Genomic DNA, 13,529 nt, shown 5'->3' on the forward strand with positions numbered 1-13,529 from the left:
TTGTAAAATTACTACTTTATGAAAATTATAACCCAAAAATCTGATATTAGCTGAAAACATAAATCCATTCTAGAAGATGTTAGATAAACTCTTACACAATAGATCTAGTGAATCATTAAACGTAGTGCTTACATTTAAACCCTACATTCATCTCTTAACTTTGGAAAACTGTTCTTGAAGACAAACCAGGAAGGGAATGTCCTTTGGCACCTGTATGGGAATACAGTCCTGGGGTGGAATTGACAGTTGCTCTGACCACCTCGTTCGCAACATGAACACCCTGGTATTTCTCCAGTTATTCTTTTACTCTTTCCCATCTTCAGACCAAATGAGAAAGAGAGAAAACATTGCCAGTAAGGATGGATTTTGGTCAGGATATTTTGAAAAGATCAGTTCTTTCTTCTTCTTTCCACACTTTCATTTCCAATCTAAATCACTCAGTTAGAGATGTCAAGAGTCCAGATCTCTTGATTTCTCTGACACTGATCTTTCTGCTGAACACCTTCCCAGTGCCACTCACCGTAACACAGCAACAATCATCAGAGGCAAACTTCTCATTTCACAATCATCCATTTTACAAACAAGAAAGCTGAAGCTAAGAAACAATGAACAACTTATCAAATTTATTTAAAATAAGTAAAGATGATATTGAAACCTATGCCCATGAATTTCTCGACTCATGGGTGAAGTGAGAGACAAGTTAACTCAGTTAATGCTTTGAAATAACTAAGTATTTATTTTCAAGTTTGCTCTCATAAGTATGTATTCTCAGGAGCAACCTAACTCTTGCAAAATCATTTGGAGAAGAAGAAAGGAAAAGTCCTGTGAGGACGGGTGGGAGGCAATTAGGAGGGAGAGGGAAGGGTGGAGTGGGCGGGAGACTAAACCATGGAAGGGTGTTGCATGGGCTGTTAAGAAAGAGTGAGTCCTTGGGCCAATTCGTCTGACTCAGCCCCAGGGAATATATCATTACCATCAACTTTGTCTTTGCAAAAGAAAGGTTGGAGCCACAGATGAATATGCCAGCACTTGTTAGACAAGTGGGATAGATCTCTCTCTCTCTCTCTCTCTCTCTCTCTCTCTCTCTCTCTCTCTGGCTCTCCTTATATATATATATATATATATATATATATATATATATATATGCATGTTTTATATATATAAAACATGTGCTAGCTGATTTGAATATATTATCTCATTTAATTCTTACGACAACCCTAGAATGAAAGTATCACTATCTTCATTTTAGAACTAATGCAAATACAGTTTGGAGAAATTAAATATCTTGCCCAAGATCATACAGCTACAACATGGAGAAGTCAAGCTACTAATTCAGCTCTCTGTGATTCTAAAGACTTAAATATCAATAGCTAAACCCCTCATAAGAAAAAATCTGTTTCCATAGTGAAAAGTTGTGTGTGTATACACTTGACTTTGCCACTGCATGCTCCTTGAGATCATAGATTTTTTTGTTTGTTTTCATATCTATGTCTTCAAAGGAGCCTAGCCCAAATCCTGGCATACATTAGGTGTTCAGTAAATGTCTTTTATTTCTACATAAACATTTGCATTAGCAAGGATCAAACTATGATGAATAATAGCAGCAGAAGCTGACAGATAAGTGGCAGCCATGATCTCCTGTCTCCCCTCTCATTAAATATTTCCAAAAGGTTGTGGACAAAGGCAGCTCTAAGAGGTTACTTCCAGAGCACTAATAGAGGAAAGAGCAGTTGAAAAAATTCACCCAAAAGGTGCAAGGTCAGCATGCCATGTTCTATTTTCACCATCCACTATGTGGCATGAAAGGTAGTAGGCGTGGGTGGCACCATTGTGGGCATCATTTTAGAGAGCTTTTTTTAGCCTCTGAGGTCGCAGCACTTCTCATATATTACACAGAATCACATTGTATATGTATCTTAGTATGTCTTCTCTCAAGCCCCTTCTCCCATTCTCACCATCACCATGTCCTTCCAAATGCAACCAGCATCTCTAATTCATAAGTGGAACAGTGAATCCAGAGACTTAAAAGCAAACATTGAATTCTTTCAATCTCTCCTTATTAAACTTATATATTTATATATAATAAACTATAGTTACCATAAATATTTTGTAGTTTTTTTATAGGCTATCATCAAAAAGACATTTCAGAAATTAAATATGGGAGGCACAATCGGTAAAGATGACAGAGGGTAGAGACTTTGTACATCTCCTCTTGCCAACACACCAAAAATGTGATGAAACCACAGAGCAAACAGCAAGCAGAGTTACATGGGGTCTGAATGAATAGTTGAAGCCCTACAACTAGGGAGAGAAATAAGAAATCACCTTAGAATGGTAGAAGGGGGAAGAGATGGAGGCTACCTAGTTCTATGTGAGCTGAGGGAGACAGAGGCTACAGCAGTTGCAATAGGCAGGTACAGACCTTCCTCTTAAAAGGACCATGATCACAACAAAAATTTGCAGTGACAGACTTGCTCACTCTGAGCTCCAGAGCTGGGAAGGCTGCGCAAGAGGTGCCAGGGACATACACTGAATGGGGGACACTGAATGGTCAGGCCTCGGGGCGAGAGCCAGAGGAACAGCTTAAGCTCAGGCAGAAATGCTGGTGGCATCCATTATTCCTAGTTGAGCCATCCCCACTTCCAACATGCAGATGTAGGTGCTGGCATACCTGAGATGTCATCAAACTAAATAAGAGAGGTTGTTCTGTCCAGAGGACTCCCTGAACTTTGCTCATTCCAGCTTGAGTAACTACCCAAGCCACATTGGAGGTGTCCTTGGCATGCCCTGTTCCCCTTGCTGAGAAGTTCCAAGACCCACACTGGCAAGAGCTGGCCTGGGTTTCTGGCCTAGGCAACTATAAGAACAGCACAGGTGGCAGCCATCTGTGGATCGCTTGCCAACTCTTATTAGGTGGACTGGAGGGCACAGGCTAGGGCTAAACTTGGCCTGCAGCTGGACCCCTCTTAGGACTATGTCACTAAGCCCCACAGGACACCTACTACACAAAGCCATACAAATAAAACTGGGAGACTTAGGAGCTTTTCTTAGTGCATAGAAACAGACACAGAAAGGCAGCCAAAATGGGGAGACGAAGAAGCATGCCCCACATGAAAGAACAAAACAGAGCTCCAGAAAAAAGATCTAAACAGAGTGAAGTCAAGCAATCTCATGGTTGCAGAGTTCAAAACACTGGTTCTAAGGATGCTCAATCAACTTAGGAGAAGAGTGAGTGAACTCAGTGAGAACTTTAACAAATATATTTTAAAAAAACATAAAAATGGAGATGAAAATCATAAAAGGGAACCAGTCAGAAATGAAGAATACAATATCTGAATTAAAGAAGACATTAAAAGAAATAAGCAGAGTAGGTGAAGAGGAAGATCGAGTCACTGATATAGAGGAGGCTCAGATCACCAATATAGAAGATGGGGTAGAGGAGGACACCCAATCAGAAGAGCGACAACAACAAAAAGAATCCAAAAAAATGGAGTTAATTTCTAGGAGCCTCTGGGATAACATCAAGCGTAACAACATTCACATCATAGGGGTACTAGAAGGAGAAGAGAGAGAGCAAGAAGTTGAAAACCTATTTGAAGAAATAATGATGGAAAAGTTCCCTAACCCGGTGAAGAGAATAGACATACAAGCCTAGGAAGCTCAGAGAGTGCCAAAAAGATAAACCCAAAGAGGCCCACACCAAGACACTTCATTATTAAAATGCCAAAGGTTAAATACAAAGAGAAAATCTTAAAAGCAGCAAGAGAAAAGCAGTTAGTTACCTACAAGACTGGCAGCTGATTTCTCCAAAGAAACTTTGCATGAAAGAAGGCCTTGGTGCAAAATACTCAAAGTGATGAAAACCCAGGATCTACAACCAAGGTTACTTTATCCAGTAAAGCTGTCATTTAGAGTCAATGGACAGATAAAGAGCTTCCCAGACAAGGAAAAGCTAAAGGAGTTCATCACTATCAAGCCAGTGTTACAGGAAACGTTGAAGGGACTGCTTTAAGAAGAAAAACAAATATGTATCAAAAATATGAATTAAGAATGGCAATAACCACATATCTATCAACAAGCATTTCGAATGAAAAATAATGAAGTTCTCCAATTAAAAGATGAGGTGGCCAAATAGATAAGAAAACAAGACCCTTACATATGCTGCCTACAAATGACTCACTTCAGATTAAAAGACACACACAGACTAAAAGTAAAGAGATGGGAAAAGATATTGTATGATGGACCTAGATGGTATTGTTCTAAATGGAGTAAGTCATATAGAGAAAGACAAATGCCATATCATTTCACGTACATGTGGAGTCTAAAGAACAAAATAAACAACAACAAAGAATTGGAAACAAACTCATAGATAACAGAGAATTTTTTGAGAGTTACCAGATGGGAGGGAGATTGGAGAGGTTGGTGAAAAAAGGCAAAGAAATTAAGAAGTATGACTGGGTAGTTACAAAATAATCTTGGAGATATAAAGTATAGCATAAAGAAATAGCCAATAATATTGTAATAAATATATGTGGGGGCAGAAGAGTACTAGATTTATTGGGGTGGTCACTTTGGGGGTTATATAGATCTCTAATCACTACGCTGTACACCTGAAACTAATATAATATTGTATGCCAAGTATATTTGAAAAATGAAAAAAAATTATTAAATAAGAAATAAAGAAATTAAATATGGGAGAAGAAATCAACAACAACAGCATGTCCTTTCCAAACTTTCTTTCAAATGAAATTTCCAATTATTAAGTAGTAAAAACATCTTTATTGAGAACTTATTTTATACAAACTCTACTAAATGATTTGGGGAATTCAAAGGAGTATAAGGAAAAACTCCCTGCTCACTGAGTTTGAAATCTATATGTAGAGTGAAGAAGCATGATATATCGAGATAAGCAGGAGAGGGAACAGCATGTGCAAATTTCAGATGACTAACAAGTGCTACAGAAGAGAGGAGAGAGCCAACTGATTTTTGCCTCAGGTGGTCAGAGAAGTTTTTGTGAATACAAGACATGATCTAGAACTTGAAGAACTGGTTAACTGGGGCAGGGGAAGGGAGTGAGTAATTATTTATTTACTGCTCTTAATAATTATGCTATGCTGTGTTTCTTCCCTAATTCTAGAAATCTTTCTCAAATCTCTTTTTCTCTAAATTGCTTCTCGAAATCTAAAAGTCATCTATGACATCCCTCTCTCCCTCACTCCCACATCTAATAGGTCAAGAAGTCCAGTTGATGTCCCTCACAGATGAATCTCAAATGTAATCACCTTTCTCTATTGCCACCGCAAAACCCAGCCTGCAAGACCACTGTAGTAGCCTCCTACCTGTTCTCAAGAGGGTAACCTTGCTTCTCTTTAAATCCTTCTCCTCACAGTAGACAATGTAATCTCTTATTAAACCTAAATGGAATTATTGCTTAGCTAAGGTCATTCAATAGCTTCTCATATCTCTTAGAATAATATAGATTATCCTTAATGTGCTTTTCAAGGCTATGTGTGTTTCTGGTCCTCACTGGCCTCTGCAGTCTCATACTCTACCATTCTCTCTTGATAACAAACACAACCCCAACAGGACTCTTAAGTTGTCAAACTCACCAAATATTTTCTGCCCAAAGTATTCTAGACTGTTCTTCCCTTCAATGTTGACATGAATGGCTTCTATTCAACTATTATATCTCGGCTTAAATATCCTTTCGAAAGAAAAGTTTTCTTGATTCCTGATATCTCTCAAATGACTTATACTTTAAAATTATATATGTAGAGTTTTAATTAAAAACTGTTCTCCATTAGTGTCTAGGCTCAATGATAACAGGAACTATGTGTAATTTACTCATCACTATATTCCCAGTTTCTAATCCCCCACCAAAAATAAATAAATGAATGAACAAATAAATTACTCAATTTTAACACTTAAGTTAGTTTCCATTCTTTTTCCAGTGATACTGTTCCACAGTTTACTGTAAGTGTAAAGTAAATACCATACTTAAAAAGTCCTACAAGTTTTCAACATCCAGGGATTACATATATTTTCTTATTAGTCAATGCCACAAGTCTGCCTCTCTTTCCTTCTCAAACTTGAAGAGTTAAAAAAATAAAATAAAATAAAAATCCCATGCTTCCTCTAGCTGAAAAAATACTGTATTCCACACCTTAACTTTCTCAATGTCTTTTTAAAATTTTATTATTCCCACTGGTTTTACTTCTTGGTTTCTTTTCCAAACAAGCAGAGCTGAATAACTAACCAGAAAATATCTGACCACTTAAGACTAATCTCCAGAAGAAAGAAAAGTGAAACCTCCCAGGCTCAGCTGAGAAGAGAAAGGAGAACTCATCTGTAATTTGGGGGAGAATGGAGCAAGAGCAGCTTACCCCAGGAGGATCTCCTTTTCCCAGGGCTTAACATAGAGGCTCTTTCCATCTCTGGCCTAACTCTTAATATTTTATCAAAAACATTCATAGGTTATAACAATTCCATTGAACAGAAAAAGTAAGAAAAACCTGCAGCTTCTCTAAAAATGTACCCCAAAATTATCTTTTAAATTAAAGTAATAGTGAATTGAGAACTTTATAATGAGCTAGCCACTTCGATATGTGGTTTACTTAAAAGAACTCGGTTAATTAAAGCACTCAATTCCACACATCCTATGTAGTAGGCATGATTACTATCATGATTTTGAGGAAACGAGACCCAAAGAGGGTAAAAACTTGCTTAGCCTCACATAACTATTAAACAGTAAAGCCATTTTTCTGTGATAAAATTTTACTTGCTCACTCTTGTACCCTTGTACATGTTGCCCTTGTAACCCACACCGGATATTTGCAAGACTAATTGAGTAAACACTGCAGAAATCCATTTATTCAACACTGCTGAGTTTTGGAGATTCAAGGATGAATAAATCATTGTTCTTGCCCTCCTAGAGCTTATAGTCCAACAAAAAGACAAAGCAATGGATGACATAGGAGACTTACCCTGAGTGGTATCAGAGCTCCAAGGAGGGATTGGCTCTCCCAGTCTGGGGATGTCTTCTTAGGGAGGATCACATCTGAATGATGAGTAATGTAATGATTAGTAAGTGACATCACAGGTAAATATGGAGCATTGAACATACATACTTACCTCTGAGTAACTCCTTTAAAATTATACAAAGTAAATATTTAATATTTAACTGCCTAATTTAAAGCCAATAGAACAAAGAGAATGGAGAGGAAGTGGGACAAGAAAAAAAGCTGAGAAGGTGATGAGTGCCTGAGCTGAGAGAAGAAAGCTCAAATCTATTTCCTGCAGTGGAAACACATCAGTATGAGCTGAGCAGTGTTCTCCATACAACACCATAAAGGCTGACACTGGAATCATCAGGCACCTCTGGGAGCCAATATACAGACTGGAGCTTTTAGAATATATAGAGCTTTTAGATACCTCCCACTTCTACCAGTCTGCACAGCTAGTTAACTATTTGTTCTCAACTCTGGGCAGAAGACAAGAGGTCTACTCCCAGAAAAAGCTGAACCTGACATACTCCTGACTCAAACCTCAAGCACAGCTAAGGGCAAGGGCAAGGTGCCATAAAGGAAAAACTGTAGATTAAGTGAAAATCTACGTAGGGTTCAATGAGGCAACTTGAGCCCCTATCTCAAGTCTGAAATTATCCCGTCTAGGCAGGAAACTACAATATTCTTCTCTGGAGAAACAAAATAGCCCAAGAGAAGAGACCTAAAGATATTGATATTTGGATGTATATGAGGACAGAGTAGGGTTCTAGCTCTATTGAAAGCTAGCACACAAAACTTCTAACAAGCTTTTTAGGGCCCCCCTCTTAACTTTGCATGGGCAGGCAAGGATCTCCAAATATTTGAGGAATCCTTCCATCATGAGAGACAGACCAAAGCAAACAGAAAAAAAATAGAAGAGTGGATTGGCCTTAAAAGAATTAGAGATTAATGCAGTGAGCAAGAAAAAATTTTAAGGAAAAAAAGTTAATAAATAATTTTAGGAAGATGTGTAGAGATTATATTTATAAAACAAAACTGAGAAACTAAAAAAAAATTACATTATAAGCACTAGGATTTTGTTAGGTTGACCTTTATAACATTTTATATGTCCTAAATATTTTTAAATATATATTTTTTTAAATCAGAGAAAACTAAACTAGTTCAAAATTGAAAGAGCTTTGTTTCTGGCAAAAGATATGTATTCATTTTCATTTACTTTAACAGAACTTAGGATAAATGAACAAAGACAAACAGTACTCACAATTTGTATGAAAAAATTAACAAAGAGCTTCTTAAAGTAAAATGATAGTAGAAAAAATGTCAACAGAAGGGTTTTAAGATGAAATCAAAGATTCTCCCAGCAAGAAAAACAAGAAGATGAAGAAGTGGAAAATGGAATGGAAAAGAAAGAAAATGTGAGAATCAATCCAGAATATACAACATCTGAATAATCTGAGTTCCTAAAACACAGAATAGAGTTCCAGCTATCATTTTAGTTTTCTTCTTCCCTTTTTAGCAAGCTGCTTAAGAAAGTTGTTAGACCCACTATTTCCAACTCTTTCCCTCCCCTCTCTCTTAACCCACTCCAATCTAATTTTTGCCCATACTACTCCCCTAAAACCATTATCAAAATCACCAAAAAAAATGTCATTTCTAAGTCCTCACCTCACTTTGCTTCTCAGCAGCACCTAACAGGAGATTATTCCCTCCTTGGAAAAGTTCTTTGCTTGGCTTGTGGAACTCCACACATGCCTGCCTTCTTCCTACCTTTCTGGCCACTTCGTCTCCATCTATTTTGCTGTTTCTTACTCTTGTGTCCGAACTCTAAATGTGGGCAGTGCCTCTGGGTTCAACTCTTAGATCTCTTCTCTTTATAATCCACACTTACCCCTAGGGTATCTCATCCAGTCTCATGGTATGGACCACATATGTGCTGATGGCTTCCACATCTGTACCACATATCTAAAACATGCAGGCCTAAATGTCAAACTGACAATTTACATCTCAATTCGGATGCATAACAGGCATCTCATACTTCCAATGCCCAATTCTATACTTCTAGCTTATACTTCCTCCCTCCATGCCACCGCCCCCACATCACCACCGCCGTGCCACACACACACATCACCACCGCCACCAAATAGAAATAAAAACGATCTTTTCCTCTTGTACTTTTTCTCTTTTCAGTTTCTGGTAACTTCTTTTTTTAGGCTCATGCCAAAACCCCAAGTCATGTTCCTTTCTTTTTATCTTACACCTCAGATATTGTTTGTCAGCAAACTATGACACATCTACTTCCAAAATATATGGAGAACTCAAACACAACTTACAATCTTCCCTGCCACTACTCTAGTACAAGTCACCATTACTTCTCTCCTGATTTGTTGCAATAGCCTCCTAAATGGAACCCTTGCTTCTACTTTTGTCCAACCTCAGACTATCTCAACACACCAGCCAAAGTAATCTCTTTAAAGACATACATGAAACCCTGTTATTCCTTTGCTCAAAATCCTCCAATGGCCCGCTTCCTACTCACAAGGCCTTAACATGATTAAGCCTGAATTGCTTTCAACCTCATCCCCTCCCACTCTATTTGCGTCCTTCACAATAGTCACCCTGGCTTCCTTGCTGTTCATTAAATGTATCTGTACTTTGAACTTGATATTTCTTCTACCTGGAAGGCTTTTCCTCCAGATCTACCTGGCTAACTCTTATTTCCTCTGATGACTGTATCTAAAATTATAAATCATGCGTGCATGCACACACACATACACATGCATGCATTCACCAAATCATAACTCCCTTCTTGGCCTTATTTTTTTCTTAGCCTTTATCACTGCCTCCTGATATTTTTTATTTTACTTATTTAACTTATCTATCTCTAACATTGGAATGCACACTCCACAAGGACAAGGTTTTTAATCTTTGTGTTCATGGCTATATCCCAAGAACTTAGAAGAATTTACAAACATAACAAAGATTTTTAATGATAAATTAAGTAATCAGGAATATAGGAAACATAAAACGATCAAAAATAAGTCAAGAAAATTTATTAGAACTTAAGAATCTAAATTAACAAATTGATACTTGGTGCCTTATTGATAAGTAAAATAAGACCCACACCAAGATACAACACTGTGAAATACAAAATGTCAGGGATTTAGAAAAAGATACTAAAAATCCCTGTGAGAAAATAACTGGTTGTATACAAAGAACTAAGAATTAGATTGGCATTAAACTTCTCAGTAGTAATGCAGTATACTAGAAAAAAAAAAGTGGGATGCTTTGAAAATTCTGATAAAATTTTATTTCTAATCAAAGAGTCCATATCCAAATAAATTATCAGTTAAATATGAAGGTTAAATAAAGACTTCAGGAATTTAAGGTTTATAAACAAATTACCTCTCATGTACTCTTCTTAGGAATCTACTGGAGGATGTGTCTTACCAACACGAGGTTGTAAACCAAGAAAAAGAAGAGATTGGATCCAAGAAATAAAGTATTTAAAGAGGAAACACACAAAGAGAATTCAGAAAATAGTGTCAAATGTCAGGTCCAAGGGACAATCAGTTCAGACTAAAACAAGAGAACACAAAGCTTCAGTACGAATCTCAAAGACAAAAGGAGAACTTTTGGATTACCTAACACTTTTGATCGTGTTAAGGGAAGTTTCATACTTTGGGAAGATTTCTATATTGTCAAAGAAAATTAAATGAACAAAAACAACAACGACAAAAATTCCATGCGATTTTAAATTCCAGGAAAATAAAAAAAGCTTTGGAGGAAAAAAGTAGTTATACTTTCTGGTTTTGCTAAGATATATAACATTTATAGAGTCATGATAATTTAAATTCTAACTATTGAATTAATCAAAAATTGTGATACTTAAACTAGGGAGGAAAAATGTTAAACCTTGAAACCTCTAGAAAAATAGTCTGATGAAAGATTAAAGTACTGAGGATTTATTGGGGAGGTAAAAATCCAGGTCAATGAGAGACAGGAATAAATAAAGCAAAGCAAAAAGGAAAAAAATAAAGACCATAGTTACATGCTATTCTCTCATTGGTCAAAATTCACCCACAAATATAATTCTCCCTCATTTCTCAGATGGGTCACCTGGCCCCTTCAGCAGCCATTAAGGATGCCAAATCTCACACCCTGAGGACTAGAGCTTCATCTGAGTTCAGATGTGGTAACAAAAGCCAGAAATGTTGAGTATTGGGTGAGTTGGCCCAGTTGTGCTGCTGTCAGCCAAGAGAAGAGCCCAAGATTCCCAGGGACAAATGGGAGGTGGACAGCACCAAGAGAAAGTGAGGAGGCAAATAAGACTTGCACCTAATGCAGAGAGTTAACCAACATCGCAGAAAGAGAGGTCAAGAAAGCTAAATTCTAACTTTCTACAGTAGTATTTTGAGATAATGTCTAAATGTTTAAAATCAGAAGAGTGAGAGGAGAGAGAAAAAAATGGCGTAGATAGTAGAGGCTCTGTTTATCCCTCTGGTGACCGAGTCAAAACTGTGACGGAAACAAGGAGCAGCAGCAAAGAAAAGTCGACTGGGATCTACATGAACAAGCCATACAACTACGGAGAAATCCAAGAAAACACCCTGCAACGGCAGAAGGTAGGACAGAGCGAGGATGCGAGGCTGCTAGTCTGGAGCACTTGAGTGAGACTGAGGCTGTGGCAGCAGCAGAGGCAGTATCTTTGGAAGGGCCGTGGTCTTGGCGGTGGATTTCAAGAGAGAGGACTCTTTTCGTCGCTCTGGAGTACTCAGGGTGCCATCTGGGGCTGCACGCAGAGGGCACCAGGGACTTACAGGGAGACATTGTCGGAGTGAGGGCCAAGGGGAGACTGGCTCTGTACAGAAGTGCCGCAGTATCCATTATTCCCTGTTGAGCCCTCCCCGCTCCCAGTCCGCAGACACAGTGCCACCATTGCCGTGACTTCATCAAACTGGGTAACAGAAGTCGCTCCACCCAGAGGATTCCCTGAAACACCACCTACTCCAACTTGGGCCCTAACCACACCACATCCAGGTGTGTCCTCAGCAAGTCAGGTGCTCCTTGCTGAGACTCACACTGGTGGAGGCAGTTGGCCTCGGTTTCTGGTGTGGCCTTTTGAGGCAACTATAAGCACGGCACCTGTGGCATGCTTGCTGAATCTTAACAGGTGGCCCCAGAGGGGTAGAAGTTTGGCCTGCAGCTGAACCCCTCTTAGGACTATGCCACTGGACACCTACTTCATAAATCCGCGCTAATAAAAATGAGAGATTTAGGAGTTTTGCTTAGTACATAGAAACAGACAAGGAAAGGTAGCCAAAATGGGAAGACAAAGAAGCAGAAACCATATGACAAAACAGAACAGAGATCTAGATATAATAGAGTTGAGTACTCTAACAGATGCAGAGTTCATAACACTAGATACAAAGATGGCCAATGAACTTTTGGGAAGTGTAGAGAACTCCGACAAAGAGATAGAAATGGAAATGGAAATTATGAAAGGGAACCAATCTGAAATGGACAACACATTATCTGAGATGAGAAGTATATTCAATGGAATAAACAAAAGAATAAACAAAGTGAATAAAGAAGAGGATCACTTGACCTATCTAGAGGACAGGAAAGCCAATCAGAACACTCAATCGGAATGGCAAGGAAAAAGATGCCAAGACTATAAAAATAATTTAAGGAGGATATGGGACACTATTAAGGCTCCAAATATTTGTCTGATCAGTGTAACTGAAGAAAATTAAGATGTTGAACAGCTGTTTGAAGAAATAATTATGGAAAACTTTCCTAACCTGGTGAAGGAAATGGACATAAAACCCCAGGAAGCTCAGAGAATTCCAAAAATCAGGAATCCAAAGAGGCCCACACCAAGACACACCATAATTAAAATGCCAAAGGTTAAATACAAAGAAAGAATATTTAAAGCAGCAAGAGAAAAACAGATAGTTACCTACAAGGGAACACCCATAAGACTGGCATCTGATTTCTCAAAAGAAACTATGCAGAACTGAAGGGCTTGGCACAAAATATGCAATGTGATGAAGACCCAGGATCTACAACCAAGAATACTTTATCCAGCAAAGCTATCATTTAGAATTGAAGGACAGATAAATAGTTTCCCAGACAAAAATAAGCTAAAGGAATTTATTACCACCAAGCGAGAATTACAGGAAATGTTGGAGGGACTTCTTTAAGAAGAAAAAAACATGTATCAAAAACAGGAATAAAGAATGGTAACAACTACATTCTTATCAACAAGTACCTTAAGTGGAAAAGAATTAAGTGCTCCAACCAAAAGATAGAGTGATCGAAAGGATAAGAAAACAAGACCCCTACATATGAAAAGGAAAGGAATGGAAAAAGATATTGTTTTGATGAACCTAGAAGGTATTTAAGTCAGAGAAAGATAAACGCTATATGATTTTACTTATATGCAGAATTTAAGGAATAAAAAGAACAAACTAATCAAAAACAGACTCACAAATATAGTGGACAATTTGGTGACGGACAGAGGGG

At 38.0% G+C, this 13,529-nt stretch overlaps 1 long non-coding RNA gene across 1 annotated transcript in view; it reads right to left on the reverse strand.

Moving 5' to 3' along the window:
* Positions 1–13,529, reverse strand: part of LOC120607275 (uncharacterized) — a 72,426-nt gene that overhangs the window by 45,611 nt on the left and 13,286 nt on the right. Inside the window, exon 2 of the long non-coding RNA XR_005654116.1 lies at positions 6,984–7,057. This is a non-coding gene — a long non-coding RNA (uncharacterized LOC120607275). The remainder of the gene's footprint in view (positions 1–6,983; positions 7,058–13,529) is intronic.

The sequence above is a fragment of the Pteropus medius genome, unplaced genomic scaffold, assembly GCF_902729225.1.
Source record: "Pteropus medius unplaced genomic scaffold, Ma_sr-lr_union100, whole genome shotgun sequence".
Classification (NCBI taxonomy): domain Eukaryota; kingdom Metazoa; phylum Chordata; class Mammalia; order Chiroptera; family Pteropodidae; genus Pteropus; species Pteropus medius.